The sequence below is a fragment of the Ursus maritimus genome, unplaced genomic scaffold (assembly GCF_017311325.1).
Source record: "Ursus maritimus isolate PB19 unplaced genomic scaffold, ASM1731132v1 scaffold_9, whole genome shotgun sequence".
NCBI lineage: Eukaryota > Metazoa > Chordata > Mammalia > Carnivora > Ursidae > Ursus > Ursus maritimus.
In genome coordinates, this window is record NW_024427107.1 from 53,149,463 (window position 1) to 53,163,754 (window position 14,292).

Sequence of the window (14,292 nt, forward strand, 5' to 3'; positions counted from 1 at the left end):
CACTCCTGCCTCCTTTCACTTTTATAGGGAACCCTGTGGGCCCGCCCAAATTATCCAGAAGAGTCTCCTATCTCAAGATGCTTAATTTAATCACACTTACAAAGTTCTTTCTGCCATGTAAGTTAGCACATTCATAGAACATGGATATCATTGAGGGCCCTTATTCTGCCTATCATTGTCTACAATCTGACCCAAATATTCATATTTTTACCACCAATGGAATGTATTCTATTCCAATGTCACTAAAAGTCTCAACTTATTACAGCATCAACTCAGTTTAACATCTTACCAGCTAAGAAATCTCAAATCTCATCCTCTAAAGCATCTGAATCAGGTAGAGGTCTGCTTATGATGATTTAAGTATTCTCTAGGAAAATATGCTGTTTTTCCTCAGTGCCCTCATCAACAGTTATTAGCAGCCACATTTCTACTAAGTCTATTCAAAGCAATCTAGGCTTTTTATTACTTCTTTTTTTTCTTTTTAAAGATTTATTTATTTATTTGGGAGAGAGAGAGAGACAGAACGAGAGTGCACGAGTGTGGGGAGGGACAGCAGGAGAGGGAGAGAGAATCCCAACCCGACTCCCCGCTTGAGGGCAGAGCCTGATGCGGTGCTGGATCCCAGGACCCTGAGATCATGACCTGAGCTGAAATCATGAGTCAGCCGCCCAACCAACTGAGCCACCCCGGTGCCCCGCTGTCTAGGCTTTTTAAATTACACTCCTCAATATATATCCAGCCTCTTCTCATTGCTCAATTGCAAAGGCAGTCATATTTTAGGTATTTGTTACAGCCATACCCCACTTCAGGTACCAGCATCTATATTCATATCCTATTGTTGTCATAACAAATTACCACTAATTTGGTGGATTCAAACAATACATCTTTATTATTTTACATCACCCACTACCACTTTACATCTAATTTAATACTTCGTTATTAGACTACTGAAGTATTTTAACTACTCTTCTTGCCTCTGCATTTTTAAAATACCTCCAGTACCACTACCAACAAAACCAACAGCAGTAATAATAAAAACTGTTAATACTTTTACTGAGTGCTTAAAATGTGCCAGACACTTTTCTAAGCATTTTATAAAGATTACCTAAGCTGTCCTATAGGAAGGCCTTCTATGGTAGATAATATTCATATAGCACTTTATAGTTAAAGGGATTAAGACAAAGAGAGATAAAGTAACTTGTCCAAATCATCTCCCTGGTAGATGGATGAACATGTAGGTCCCTGAAAGATAGTTGTTTTCCTAAAATACAGCTTTTGATGCTCAATTCAAATATTATTGATGTTTCCCTTTACAATGAAATCTTCATTAAGCTATATTATTGGCCAGATGTTTATTATTGTATTCATTTCTAGTCATAATGATTGCTATTCTCTAAACAAGCCTAGTCTTCACATCCATGTTTTTGTATTTCTTACTTTGGAATATATTCCTTCAGCTTTCTCTACCTTCAATCTCCATTTTAAACTCCCACTCCTGCATGACCTGCTCTAACAATTAAACTTTTAAGTCCCATAATGATTAATACCTGTCGTATTAACTTGGCCAATAACCATGCCTATTTTGTGATTTCTTTTTGATATAGGAAAGGTTTATTTCTCCTTTGTATTATCACGTAAATGTATGTCTGTTATTTTTCCAAGTAGATCACAAATTTATTAAAGATTAAGAGAATGTTCTGCCTAATAAACATTAAATGACTATTTGGAGTTGGTGTGTGTATGTGTGTGTATACGTAAAAACCCAAAGACCTTGTTTTAGGATAACAACTGAAAAATAAGGCATTACAGTTTTATAGGACTAAGTAATCTGTATATTCACTTTTTGTGATCTGTTTTTTATAGATGCCACATATTGAATTATTATAAGAATGTTGTAAATTGAAGTTGGCTGTCGCCATCCCTAGCATTATTTTCTCCATCACAGAACTGTTCTGATTGTTTCTTTCATAACAGCGTACGGTTCAGTCAAGCTCATAGGGTATCAAAGGAAAAAAAATATATCTTTTGACAATAGAGAAAATAATTTAAATTAATCTTCCATAGAACATAACATGAAATTTCATTCAGTGCCCTTTAGAGCAGTGATTCTCTAATCATGGCCATGACCTTTCATTAAATGTTTTCTGCATTCACCAATAGCTGACATAATTCCATCAATGTCTGAAGGTGATTTAAGAAAGAAAATAAATTGCATATGTAAAGCCCATAAGTTGATAAATGTTAGCCTCCAAAGCAAGGGCTTGAACTTTTGTTCTTTACCTTTTATGAAAGAACAAACATCTCAGAGTAAATTTCCTGAACTCAAAAAACATTTACCAGGTGGTGAATATATGAAAGACACTTAGATGTGCCAGAAGACATAAATACATATAAGATTTTTTCAAAACCCTTACTTTTGTAGGGAAAAATAAATATTTACATAACTATTTAAAACATGTTGTACATGTACACTATAGATACAAATAAAATAACGTCCACGTCCAAGTGAGAGAACGGAAGGGAATGACAATTGGGTCACTGAAATGAGCATAATGAAGGATGATTTACAGAGTTGTATGCAAGGCAAGGCAACACTGTTAGTACCTTTGAGTTGAAGTCCCAGAGGGAGGAAATGATCACTGGGACTCAGAGGAGTTTTAAATTTAATTTAAGAGGAGATTTTTGCTTAATAAAATTGACACAGCAGAGGAGTTTGGGGGAATAAATACTCTGACCTCTCTTCCTCTTTCCCTCTGTTCTGCTGTTAGTCCATGTTGGCTGATACCAAATGGCATCCAGAGACAAGAATGTCTAGCCATGTAGCTCAAGTACACGGGCACAATGGAGAAGGAGAGAGAGGAGGTTTGGAGGAGCATGTGGAAGATATTCAGCAAAACTTCAATAAAGGCATAAAGGAACAGATGATTACTTGCTGCTAGATGATAGGAGAGAACTCTTTAGGCAGACGTTTACATTGAAACCTGAGAGATGAACAGTACTATAACTAGAAGAAAAGGAAGTTACAGAATTTCATGTAAAAGGAACTATATAAGGAGAGACATTAGAGCATATAAATTAGAGCATGGAGTATTTGGGGATTCTGAGTGTTGTGTACTATCAAATTTCAAATGTTTGTGTAAGTAACAGGATGAAAATCTGGCAATCCAGGATTTTGTTACTTTAGAAAGATACCACACACATTAATAACTTCAGTTCTTAAGATTTTAAGGGTCTTTTCATTGATGTAAGGAAATCAGTTTATATTTTTGTAAGTGATTAAAGTGAAGCAGTGTTTGGATCACTTTTGTAGATTTATTTTATTCAACTCTTTTGTTACTTTCTGTGCTTACAAATCATTTGAAATGGTTTTTAAAGTTCTTGTTGCAGTCTTTTTTCATCTGTTTTTCTGCTTCACCCCCAAATCTTTCTTGTTCTGGAGAATGCTGGAAGTAGAGGAAGGATGTTGGGAAGATTTCATGCAGGAAGGGATCCTGGGGGTGGGGGAAGGAAAAGGTAAGTTTAGTGGAGAAAGAGAAAGATGACACAGAAGAGGAGGTGGAAAAGATGCTGCTACTTTGGAGTAAAAAGATCAGGACTTGGGAGTAAGATAAATTTTTGGATCAAATCAGGAATTACCATTTACCAGTTATTTGACCTGGAAGAATTTTCATTATAAAAATGGAATGAAAGATAAACAAAATCCAAGATGCTACGAAAACGAAAGGTCATAACATATGTGAGAGATTTGAGCATATGAAAGTTACTTGATAGCTACTAATTTCCCCTCCCTTTTCTTTCTTTTTTTCAAACCTGCACATGGAATTAGTAATTATGAATTTAGCCTTGACATTGCTACTTATCTGTTTTGAAACATACTATAACAACCATGTCAATTACAAAACCTATAAAGACCACCCCCCCCAGCATTTACAATTTAATTCAGGCTCCTTTTTTTTTGTCTTTAAATATAAGGATGTGGGAAATGAAACCCCAGCATCAGAATCAATAATCATTTAAAATAATAACCCTGAGTTATCAGCAAGTAGTAATACTGCTGATTTAATGATAAAAATTAAATTCAAGGAAAATAGAGGTGGTTATTAAAAGTACACTACCCTATCTGAATTAAAATAGCAAAAAGAAAGTTATTCTTCTTTATGATGACAAAAAAAAAAAACTTGTGAAAGAATGATTTTAAAAGTAACAAATGGTGGGTTGCTGTAATAAAGCATTTGATATAATAAAGACTATTAGGGGATTGTTTAAGCATAAACAGCCCGCAAGGTCAGCAGAGACTATTTTAAGAGACTTATGATTCAGGAGTTAAAAAAGAAGAAGAAAGAAAAAAAAAAAGCAGGTGAGATGAGTGGTGTTGGGTAAAATACTTTGTGCTAACATTTGTCTTCTGAATTCATAAACAATGATGAGCACACATCAGTGGGTAGACCGTGATGACTCGTTGGATGATGCGTAGTTGCTTGGGATGCTGTCCTCCAAGGGCACGCAAGAGAAAGTGTTGTGGTCCTATCGTGCTCTCGCTTTCTCTTGAGCAGTTAGCTGAATTGTAAATAGGGCATGTTCAATGTGCTGTCAGGATCTGTTTTCTTTGCAGTATACCTGACTCATCTAAGATTGATTTTCTAAAGGAAAAGTATCACTACAAAAGACAGTCTTTGCCTTTATTTTCCTACCTACCAACAGATTTTATTCAGCAAACATTTTATAATGCATTCTTAGAGTCAAAAAAGTTCTTTTTTTTGTAGATGAAATGGCTCAAATTTGATGTTAATTCCATTTGGCTAGAAGCTGCACAATGCGGTGTTATTTTTAAAAATGGCCAATTATTAATTTTTGCTGACAAGTATAAAAGTACTTGAATATGTGTATAGTAGTTGTATTTTGCATGAATAGTATTTTAAATATACTATCAAATATTTTTTTATTTTTTATAATTATTTCTACAAGTGTCTTAAATACGATCTTCCCCTTTGAGAATTTACAGTCTTGCATTAACTAAAAATGTGGGCTCTCTGGTTTGATTACTATTTTTTCTTTATTCAAGAAAAGAACTTAAGATATTTATATCTTCTGGCATTTAAATAATCACTGGGAAATTGTCTTGGACCTAAAAATTACCTAAACTCTATTTTCCATGGCTTTATGTTGGACCTGTCTCTTCCCTCAGAGAGTGTCACAAAATATCAGTTCTGCTGCTTGTGGGATCCATCTCCTGAAACAGTTTGCAGGCAGATAGGATTTTAACTCTATTTTATTGCTTTGGATTTTAAACAACATGTTTCATATTTATGTTTTGTGTCATTTGCAGCACCTTAAACTTATTTAGGCATTTATAGTTTGACAGAATGCACTGAATACAATTTGATTTCTAAACTGCCTTTATTCTAACAAAAAGATAAAAAACATACAGTAGAGAAGATCAGTATTGCTATTCCATGTGAAGTGTCGTTATTCTGGTCAAAGTTTTATTTTAGAAATTAAATGCTACTTTAGGCTTCACAGCTCACTGGATCTTTCTGTGAACAAAAGAGGACAATTATAAGCTGTTATTAAGGCGATGTGAGTGTCTGTATCAATACAACTTTTTAAGAATAAGTGACACAGGTCAAAGACCCTGGTGGCAAATGCATGTTAGTGGTATTGACTTCATGGTTAGTACTGTCCTAGATATGACTTGAAAGGAGTAACCCAGATGTAATAGACTATAACAAATTCTCAAGTCTCACAGATACCTCATTCCATAATTTGTGTCTGTCAACCCTGATGGTCCTTGATGTTTCTTTCATAAGGACCCTCTGATATCAATGTAGCAGATAAGCCTTTGAGAATTAGAGTATTAGGATGTAAGCTATTCAAGACCTGGGAAGATGTGCTTGGAAGATAAAACACTTTAATTTCACAAGAATCAGAAGCTAGAACTCATAAACAGAAAGAGAACAGGTACAGATCAAGTCTAAATGAATAAACACCCAGGTAAAGAGGAAGTGGGGGAAATACAATGAGGTGTGCTGCCCTTCTTAACAGTTTGCTCTAAAGTTTCTGAAAACTTCATCTTTAATGAAGCATTTTAAATTTGATATAATTATTTAAATTGTAATATTTAACTAGATAATTATGTATGGGCTTTATATTGAAAATTCTAAACGACTTGCTCCTGAAGAATGAAAAATAAATATGTATACATACTTTTGAAGACCTAAATTGAAATAGTGCCCACTTTATTAAATTCTCTGCTTTAGCATTATCCTCATTTCTGATACCTCTTTTTATTTTCCAAAATACTCTTCAGATCCTTTTTCTGTTCTTTTTCTTCAGCTGATCCCTTGCATTTTGAGGTTTTCCAAAATTTAAACTAATGCAATAGCTTTTTTAAAGTTGCCTATTTGTTATGAATTAATTCAGATATACTTAAAAGCATAATGAGTAATAAAATAAGCAGGAATACACCACCACCTCCAAAAATATTTTCAATATTTTGATATTTTTTATGTGTTATATAATATATGCTATGCATATATAAAAAATTTTTTTAGAGAGAGACTGTGTGCACTCACCCCTGCATGCACACATAGGGGAGGGGCAGAAGGAGAGGGAGAGAGAGAATCTTTTTTTTTTAAAGATGTATTTATTTATTTATTTATTTATTTATTTATATATTTATGAGAAAGAACATGAGCAGGGAAGAGGGAAAGGCAGAGGGAGAGGGGAAGCAGACTCCCCACTGAGCAAGGAGTTCTATGTGGGGCCCCATCCCAGGACCCCAAGATCATGACCTGAGCCTAAGGCAGATGCTTAACCCACTGAGCCACCCAGGTTCCCCAAGAGAGAGAGAATCTTAAGTAGGCCCTATACCCAGTGCTGAGCCCTACGTGGGGCTTGATCTCATGATCTTGAGATCATGACCTGAGCTGAAATCAAGATCCTGAGGTCATGACCTGAGCTGAAATCAGGAGTCGAACTTTAACAGATTGGGCCACCCAGGCACCCCATTCACTGAATCATTTCAGAGTACATTACAAAAATGGTGATAATTCATCCCTAAATACTTTCAGTAATTCTCAACATAAAGTGATTCTCTTATATAGCAATACCATTATGATATAAAATTAAAAATAATTTCCTAAAGTCATCTAATAAACACTCCATAGTCAAATTTCCCCCATAGTACCACACATGTATTTTATTTGGGAGGCAGTCAAGATCCAACCGAACATTATGCCTTTCACTTGATTATTATTACTCTTAGGTAACTTTTAATCTTCCTATTTTTCCCACAAAAATGTCTTTGGGAGAGACCAGGTCAGTTGTATTTTAGAATGTTCCACATTCTGAATTTGTCTGATTTGTCTTCTGATGATGTCATTTAACTTATTCTACTTTTTGTCTTTCAGCATTATTGATCCTGTATAATCTCTTAATCTTTTGCTTGTCTTTAATATTTCTACGTTTAACTATTTTCCACAGTGAAGAGAAAATTTTCTTTAAGAAACATAGACCTTATTATGCCCTTTTCCCTCACAATACAGTAATATCCAGACTCCTTGGAATCATCTTCATGACTCTTCTTCATTGTCTGGCTTTTATAGTCTTTACTTCATGAACAACCTTCCTTTCCCATCTGCAGCTCCCCAGAGGAAGCTCACCCACACCAGAAAGTCATGTTAGGTCAGACAAGGATATGGGATAGAAATAACTATTTTAAACTAAAAAATGCATTTTGTTTTATTTATTTTTTTAAAGCTTTATTTTTATTTTTTAAATTTTTTAATTATGTTCAATTAGCCAACATATAATACATCATTAATTTTTTATGTAGTGTTCAACAATTCATTAGTTGCATATAATACCCAGTGGTCATCACCACACGTGCTCTCCTTAATACCCATCACCCAGTTACCCCATCCTCCCACCCCACCCCCCTTCCGTAACCCTCAGTCTGGTTCGCAGTGTCCAGAATCTCTCATGGTTTGTCTCCCTCTCTGATTTCTTCCCATTCAGTTTTCCCTCCCTTCCCCTGTGGTCCTCCGTGCTAATCCTTATGTTCCACATATGAGTGAAACCATGTAATAACCATGTCTTTCTCTGCTTGACTTATTTCACTTAGCATAATCCCCTCTAGTTCCATCCATGTAGATGCAAATGGTGGGTGTTCATCCTTTCTGATGGCTGAGTAATATTCCATTGTATATACGGACCACATCTACTTTATCCATTCATCTGTTGAAGGGCATCTCAGCTCCTTCCACAGTTTGGCTATTGTGGACATTGCTGCTATGAACACAGGGGTGCATGTGCCCCTTCTTTTCACTACGTCTGTATTGTACACAAAGATAAACTCAAAATGGATGAAAGACCTAAATGTGAGACAGGAATCCATCAAAATCCTAGAAGAGAATATAGGCAGTAACCTCTTTGACATTGGCCACAGCCACCTCTTTCAAGACATGTCTCTAAAGGCAAGGGAAACAAAAGCAAAAATGAACTTTTGGGACTTCATCAAGATAAAAAGCTTTTGCATAGCAAAGGAAACAGTCAACAAAACTAAGAGGCAACCCACAGAATAGGAGAAGATGTTTGCAAATGATATTATGGATAAAGGGCTGGTATCCAAGATCTATAAAGCACTTCTCAAACTCAACACCCAAAAAACAAATAATCCAGTCAATAAATGGGCAGAAGACATGATCAGACACTTCTCCAAAGAAGACATACAAATGGCTAACAGACACATGAAAAAATATTCCACATCACTAGCCATCAGGGAAATTCAAATCAAAACCATAATGAGATACCACCTCACACCAGTCAGAATGATTACGATTAACAGGACGGGAAACAACAAGTGTTGGTGAGGATGTGGAGAAAAGGGAACCCTGTTACACTGTTGGTGGGAATGCAAGCTGGTAACAGTCACTCTGGAAAACAATATGGAGGTTCCTCAAGACATTAAAAATAGAACTGCCCTATGACCCAAAACCTGCATTTTATAAAATAAAAAATTTCTATTATGGTTGGAAGAAAAGTTTTTCCCAAGAGCCTATATAAAGCCTCCAATTCAAATTCCTAGGATAAAAAGATAAAATCCCAACTTTGGGATATTTTGAAGTCAAGTCCACCTTTTTACAGATGATCATTAAAATAAAAACAAACCTCCACTTTTCATCCGACCTCTGTTTGGTCTTGCCACATGTAAAACTTTGTCTTTATTTAACTGTAATTGAGTCAATAATACTTTTACCCTGTGATTATGTCTCACTTGTTTTGATTTATTTGTTTGTTTGTTTGGGAAATCATAGGCATGAATTCTTTCTATCCTCACACCTAGCTACTCTTAAGACAACTTGTATAAACTCCCTTTGAGTTTTTAACTTGAACCCTCATGTCTGAATTAACCCTTACATTTATAGTCAGTCTCGTTATTAATTCATCATGGACTTCACATTCACTAACCATATTCTCTACGCTGGCTGGCTATTTATTTATATATTTATTTGAGCATCTTTCTCTTCACCCAAGGTTGGCTCATAAATTTCTTGGATTGAGCCAGGAAATTGCTTCTCCCAAGGGCCCAAGATTTTCTTTTCTGTAAGATTCTCATTTCTATGATAGACTGACCTGCCCCTTGATGAGACACGATGTATTTCTTTGTTGGTTTACCTTATAATGTATTGACTACTCATGGAAAACGTTTGTTTCTGGTTCAGTCTTTGTATGTTAGGATGATAATAATAGTAGCAACTTTGCCAAACTTGTTCCAGCTCTAAGGCCTTAAAAAGCCATTTATCATGCCTGTTGAAAACAGTGATGATCATGATGATGGTGTTGGTGGTACCCAACACTAAGACAGGATTTGTTATATTTAGGTGCTAATTGAAGTCCTTTTTATAAATTAAGTCATTTAATAATCCTAACTCTCTGAAGTAGGTGTTTTTATTACGTCCTTTTTATAGAGGAGGAAATTGATGAACAATGACATTAAATAGCTTACCTATAGTCACAGCTAGTATATGTTAGACATAGTTCTCGAACATGAAAAGTCTATTTTTTTAATGATTTTATTTATTTATTTGTCAGAGAGACAGAGCGCAAACAAGCAGGGGGAGCAGTAGGTAGAGGGAGGTAATATTTCCTCCCTCAGCAGGGAGCCTGATGCAAGGCTCGATCCCACTACTCCAGGATCATGACCTGAGCTGAAGGCAGAAGCTTAACTGACTGAGCCACCCAGGCTCCCCTCAAACATGAAAAGTCTAGATGTAGTATTTATATTCTTTACCTTTGCACTATGATTTCCCAGTAACTTCAGATATTCACTTTGCTGACTTTTTACCATTCAAAGCTCAGCTAAAATATCACTGACTCAGGACTTCCCATATCAACCAGTCTAAACTTGTCTTGCTGCACACCTTTCCCACTTACATCACTATTGATTCCATTACCTTATTTTCTTTTTTCAATTCTTTATAGCACTCATCACTATTTAAATTTGTTTATCTTCATTCCCCTGCCCTGGATTATAAATTCCGTGAGCAAAGAAAATTTCTCAGTCTTGTTTAGTATCCAATTCCTGTACTACAACAATGACTAGCACATTATAGTTGTTAATAATTATTCAAGAACTTGTATAATTGAATAAATAATTGTTATAGTTGTAGAAATAATGGATTTTTGTGAGGATTGCATAGCATAAAACATTTCAAAACCATGGGATTTAGAGTTAGTCTTGAGGTTTGAGTTTTGGCACTATCACTGTCCAGGTGTATGATCTTGATTACTAACTATTGAAATTCCTTAAGCTTGTTTAACTTTTTAGAATACAAGTAGTAGTACCTACATTATACAATTGATTTGAGGCTTAAATTTAATTACATTTGTAAACTTCTGTATGTCTTACAAAGCACTCAAATGTTTGCTTTACATATTATGCAGAGAATGATCTATTTGGAATGGAAAGAAGTTAGAGCATGAAAGAGTATCTAAAAATGAGGCAGAATCAGACTGATAACAACAACAGGAGATTTAGTATCAAACTGAGTGAGAACCAGAATTAAACGTTTACTCCATAACCATACTCTACCAATATTTGTTAGTTTCTAGAGGGCTAATAAAGTACACCCCTTTATTCCTTTCTTGGGTTTAGTCCAATAAAGAGATACAGACTGGTGTCAGAAAGATGGTGATTATGAGTGGAGGATGTGACTGAGATGGTGGTCCCAATGTTTTCCTTATGTTTCAGCTCATTAGGAATCTTATCCTTCCATCCGGTGCTGCAGAAGTTGCTTTGCTGTGGCAGAGCCCACTGTGGAAAATTATCATGTGATTGAGAAGACATTGTGTGCCTTCTCTAGCTTAGCAGATTAGAAAGAGACGGAGGAAGGAACACATCCTGTTCCATTTCTTAAACTCACCATCCAGTAGATCGTGTCTCTGTTTAGGAGAAGACTTGAGGTGGCAGAGGGAGAGGACAGTCTTTCCAATCAGTATTTCCAAGTGGTAGGTGAGAGGGTTTCTCCAGCAATTACTTGCTGTCATCAATATTCATGTTTTAGTTAAGTGAACTACACATGGTTCATTATAAAGAGTTTAGCTTGATTGATTCTGAACTAAGAGAATTGTCGTCTTTACAAAATATTTAAAATAAGTGAATCTGATGAGTTATTTTTAGGAAGAGAGAAGTACCTGATCAAGATGAGTCTCTAGTCGCCATTCCAGGCAGTCAGCATGACTGGGTCTCTAGTCAATATTCCAGGCAATAGACCGACTGGTGGGTAGAACAGTGTCCCTTAGAGAAAGCTGCCTGGGCAAACCTGTTGTGGGCGCTTGATGTATCACACATTTTGGAGACTAAAATGGCTGCTGGAGTAGAACCAATTCTACCTGTTGAATAAATTTATATTCTCAGCACAAGGAAATGGGATGACATAAAAATCTCCATGAGATACATAGTTTCATCATTAATAAAAAACTCCCACTTTTATAGACATCTCTGGAAACTTTTTTGAATTTCAACTTTTTCGAATTTTGTACTAACAGATAAGTATGTTCTGCTTAAAAGCATTTTCAACACTTTTATTGCCTTGTCATTAGAGTGAATGTGAATGGTGTGCAGTATTGTCAGCGGCCATTTACATGGAATGTTGAAGTAGTCCCTTGTCTCTTTGACTAATTAGACATGAGTAGTTAGCTCTTTTTATTTTTGAAACTGCTTACATTAGTATAGTAGATTTTGCATAATTTATCCAGTTCTACACATTTGAAAACTCTCTCTGTACTAGCCAGCCCATCACTCACTGCCAATCTGTTACCAGTCCATTATCATCTTAGGTTGAATTATCTTACAGAATGATCCATTTGTTTGAATAATGAATCATTCAATGAAAAAAGATTTTTCATGTTTTGATTATTAATATTTATATTAAAACAGATTAAATTTTAACAGGTTAAAAATAAACATTATTAAAAATGTACACATTATTGATTTTGTAAACTTGCCTCATTATTTTGAAAGCAAATTTTCTCAGAGGCTCCTACTTTTTAAGCCACCTTTTCCAAAGAATATTTCAAAGACTTAGACTATTTATTATTTCTGTTTAGTAAAATTAAAATGTATCAACATAAGATTGCAGTAGCATAATTTGCATAATGGCTGTCTTTGTTTTGCAGAATGCCTGTTGACTCACACCCTTACTTACTGGAATCATCTCCTCATTTTGTACAGATACTTGGTAACTGAGCTCTGCAAAGCAAGGACACAGTTGCAATATGCCTCTAATACACCAATATGTTTCAGTTAGCACTGTGCTTTGCAAAACAAAAACTGACTATAATTTTATAAGTGCAATTTTCTTCTTTAAGTCAGTAAGTTGGGCACAATAAAATGTTTCCTGTCATTAATCAATATAGAATACTTTTTCATTGATGAATTCTCAAATTGAGTAAAATATTAGATATGTGCCTCTAATATTTATAGTGAATAATTTATATACTATTCATTAACCTTGTTTCCTGAAAGTGAAAAATGGAATCAGCACTGCCATAGTGTTATTACCTCATGTTATGATGGTCGCCCTGGATTTTGAAGTGTATTTGACACTGGGGATCTTTAGTTTTGTCCACATATGTGTTTCTTCTCTAAACTTCTTAAATTTATCTTAAAAACAACTGTGGAATATTTATCACCTTTGGCCCATTCATATTTTTAAAAAAGTATATCCTATTTTCAGAAGGATAAAAGAAAAAAAAACAAAGAAAATTGTAGTTAAACTTAAAAATAAAATCAATTATTTGAAGATAGTTTTAAATAATAAAATATTCTTATAATTTTAAATGTGTAACTCAACTATTTTAATCTTTACACATTGTGCTGTACATACATAATCTTTATTAGTTATAAGGGCAAAGCTTATATCATTTAAAAATTCAATCGGTCCCATGTATTTCTCATGTTTTTACAATGGTCTTTATATTTTAGATTTTGATAATTTCATGACTTTCTACCTTAACCACAATTTGTTGTTAATCTGGACTTCTGCTATTGTCTTGAGAAAAACATTGCCAGACTAGCTTTCTTTTCAAAGAAGTTTGGACAGACCCAAGCCCATCCAAGAGTAAGAATCTAAGCCCAGACAGACCTGTGTCTTGAAGCAAGTCATCCATTTACATTCAGTCTAGATTAGCCACCCTTCAGACACGTTTTTGTTTTGCACTAATATTGACAAGTACATTGTCAAAACAAGTATTTTTGGAAGTACTTTTTGCTTATATAAGAATTACCACCTATATTTATTTCTTAAACACAGCTGCTGTACATAGTGCTCCTTCAATGTCTGAAAAAATAGTGTCCTGTAATCGTTACTCAGTATGCTTAACCAAGAAAAATATGCAGTGATATTAGAAAAACAAAACAGGACAACTCCAAAACCTTGATAAAGTAGAAAAGCAAATATAGATAGACTTCATATAATTTTATAGTCCCACAAACATTTGAAAACTCTTACTACTAACCATTCTAGATGATAAGTCTATCATAATCTTAGGTTTAATTATTTTGTATAACAGTTCAACAACTGATATAGTTCTTGACCCCATACTAGATATTCAATATATGAATTGAACTGACTTGATTCCTTTGTTTGAGCTAAACATTTTTTGAGCTATTTTGTTTCCAGAAAAAGACAACTACATAAATGTGTTGGGGGGCAAAATTTGACACCCCCAAATGTGTCTCTTTGGCATGTATATTATTTTAGGCTGATTATTATTCTTATTTTTTAAAGA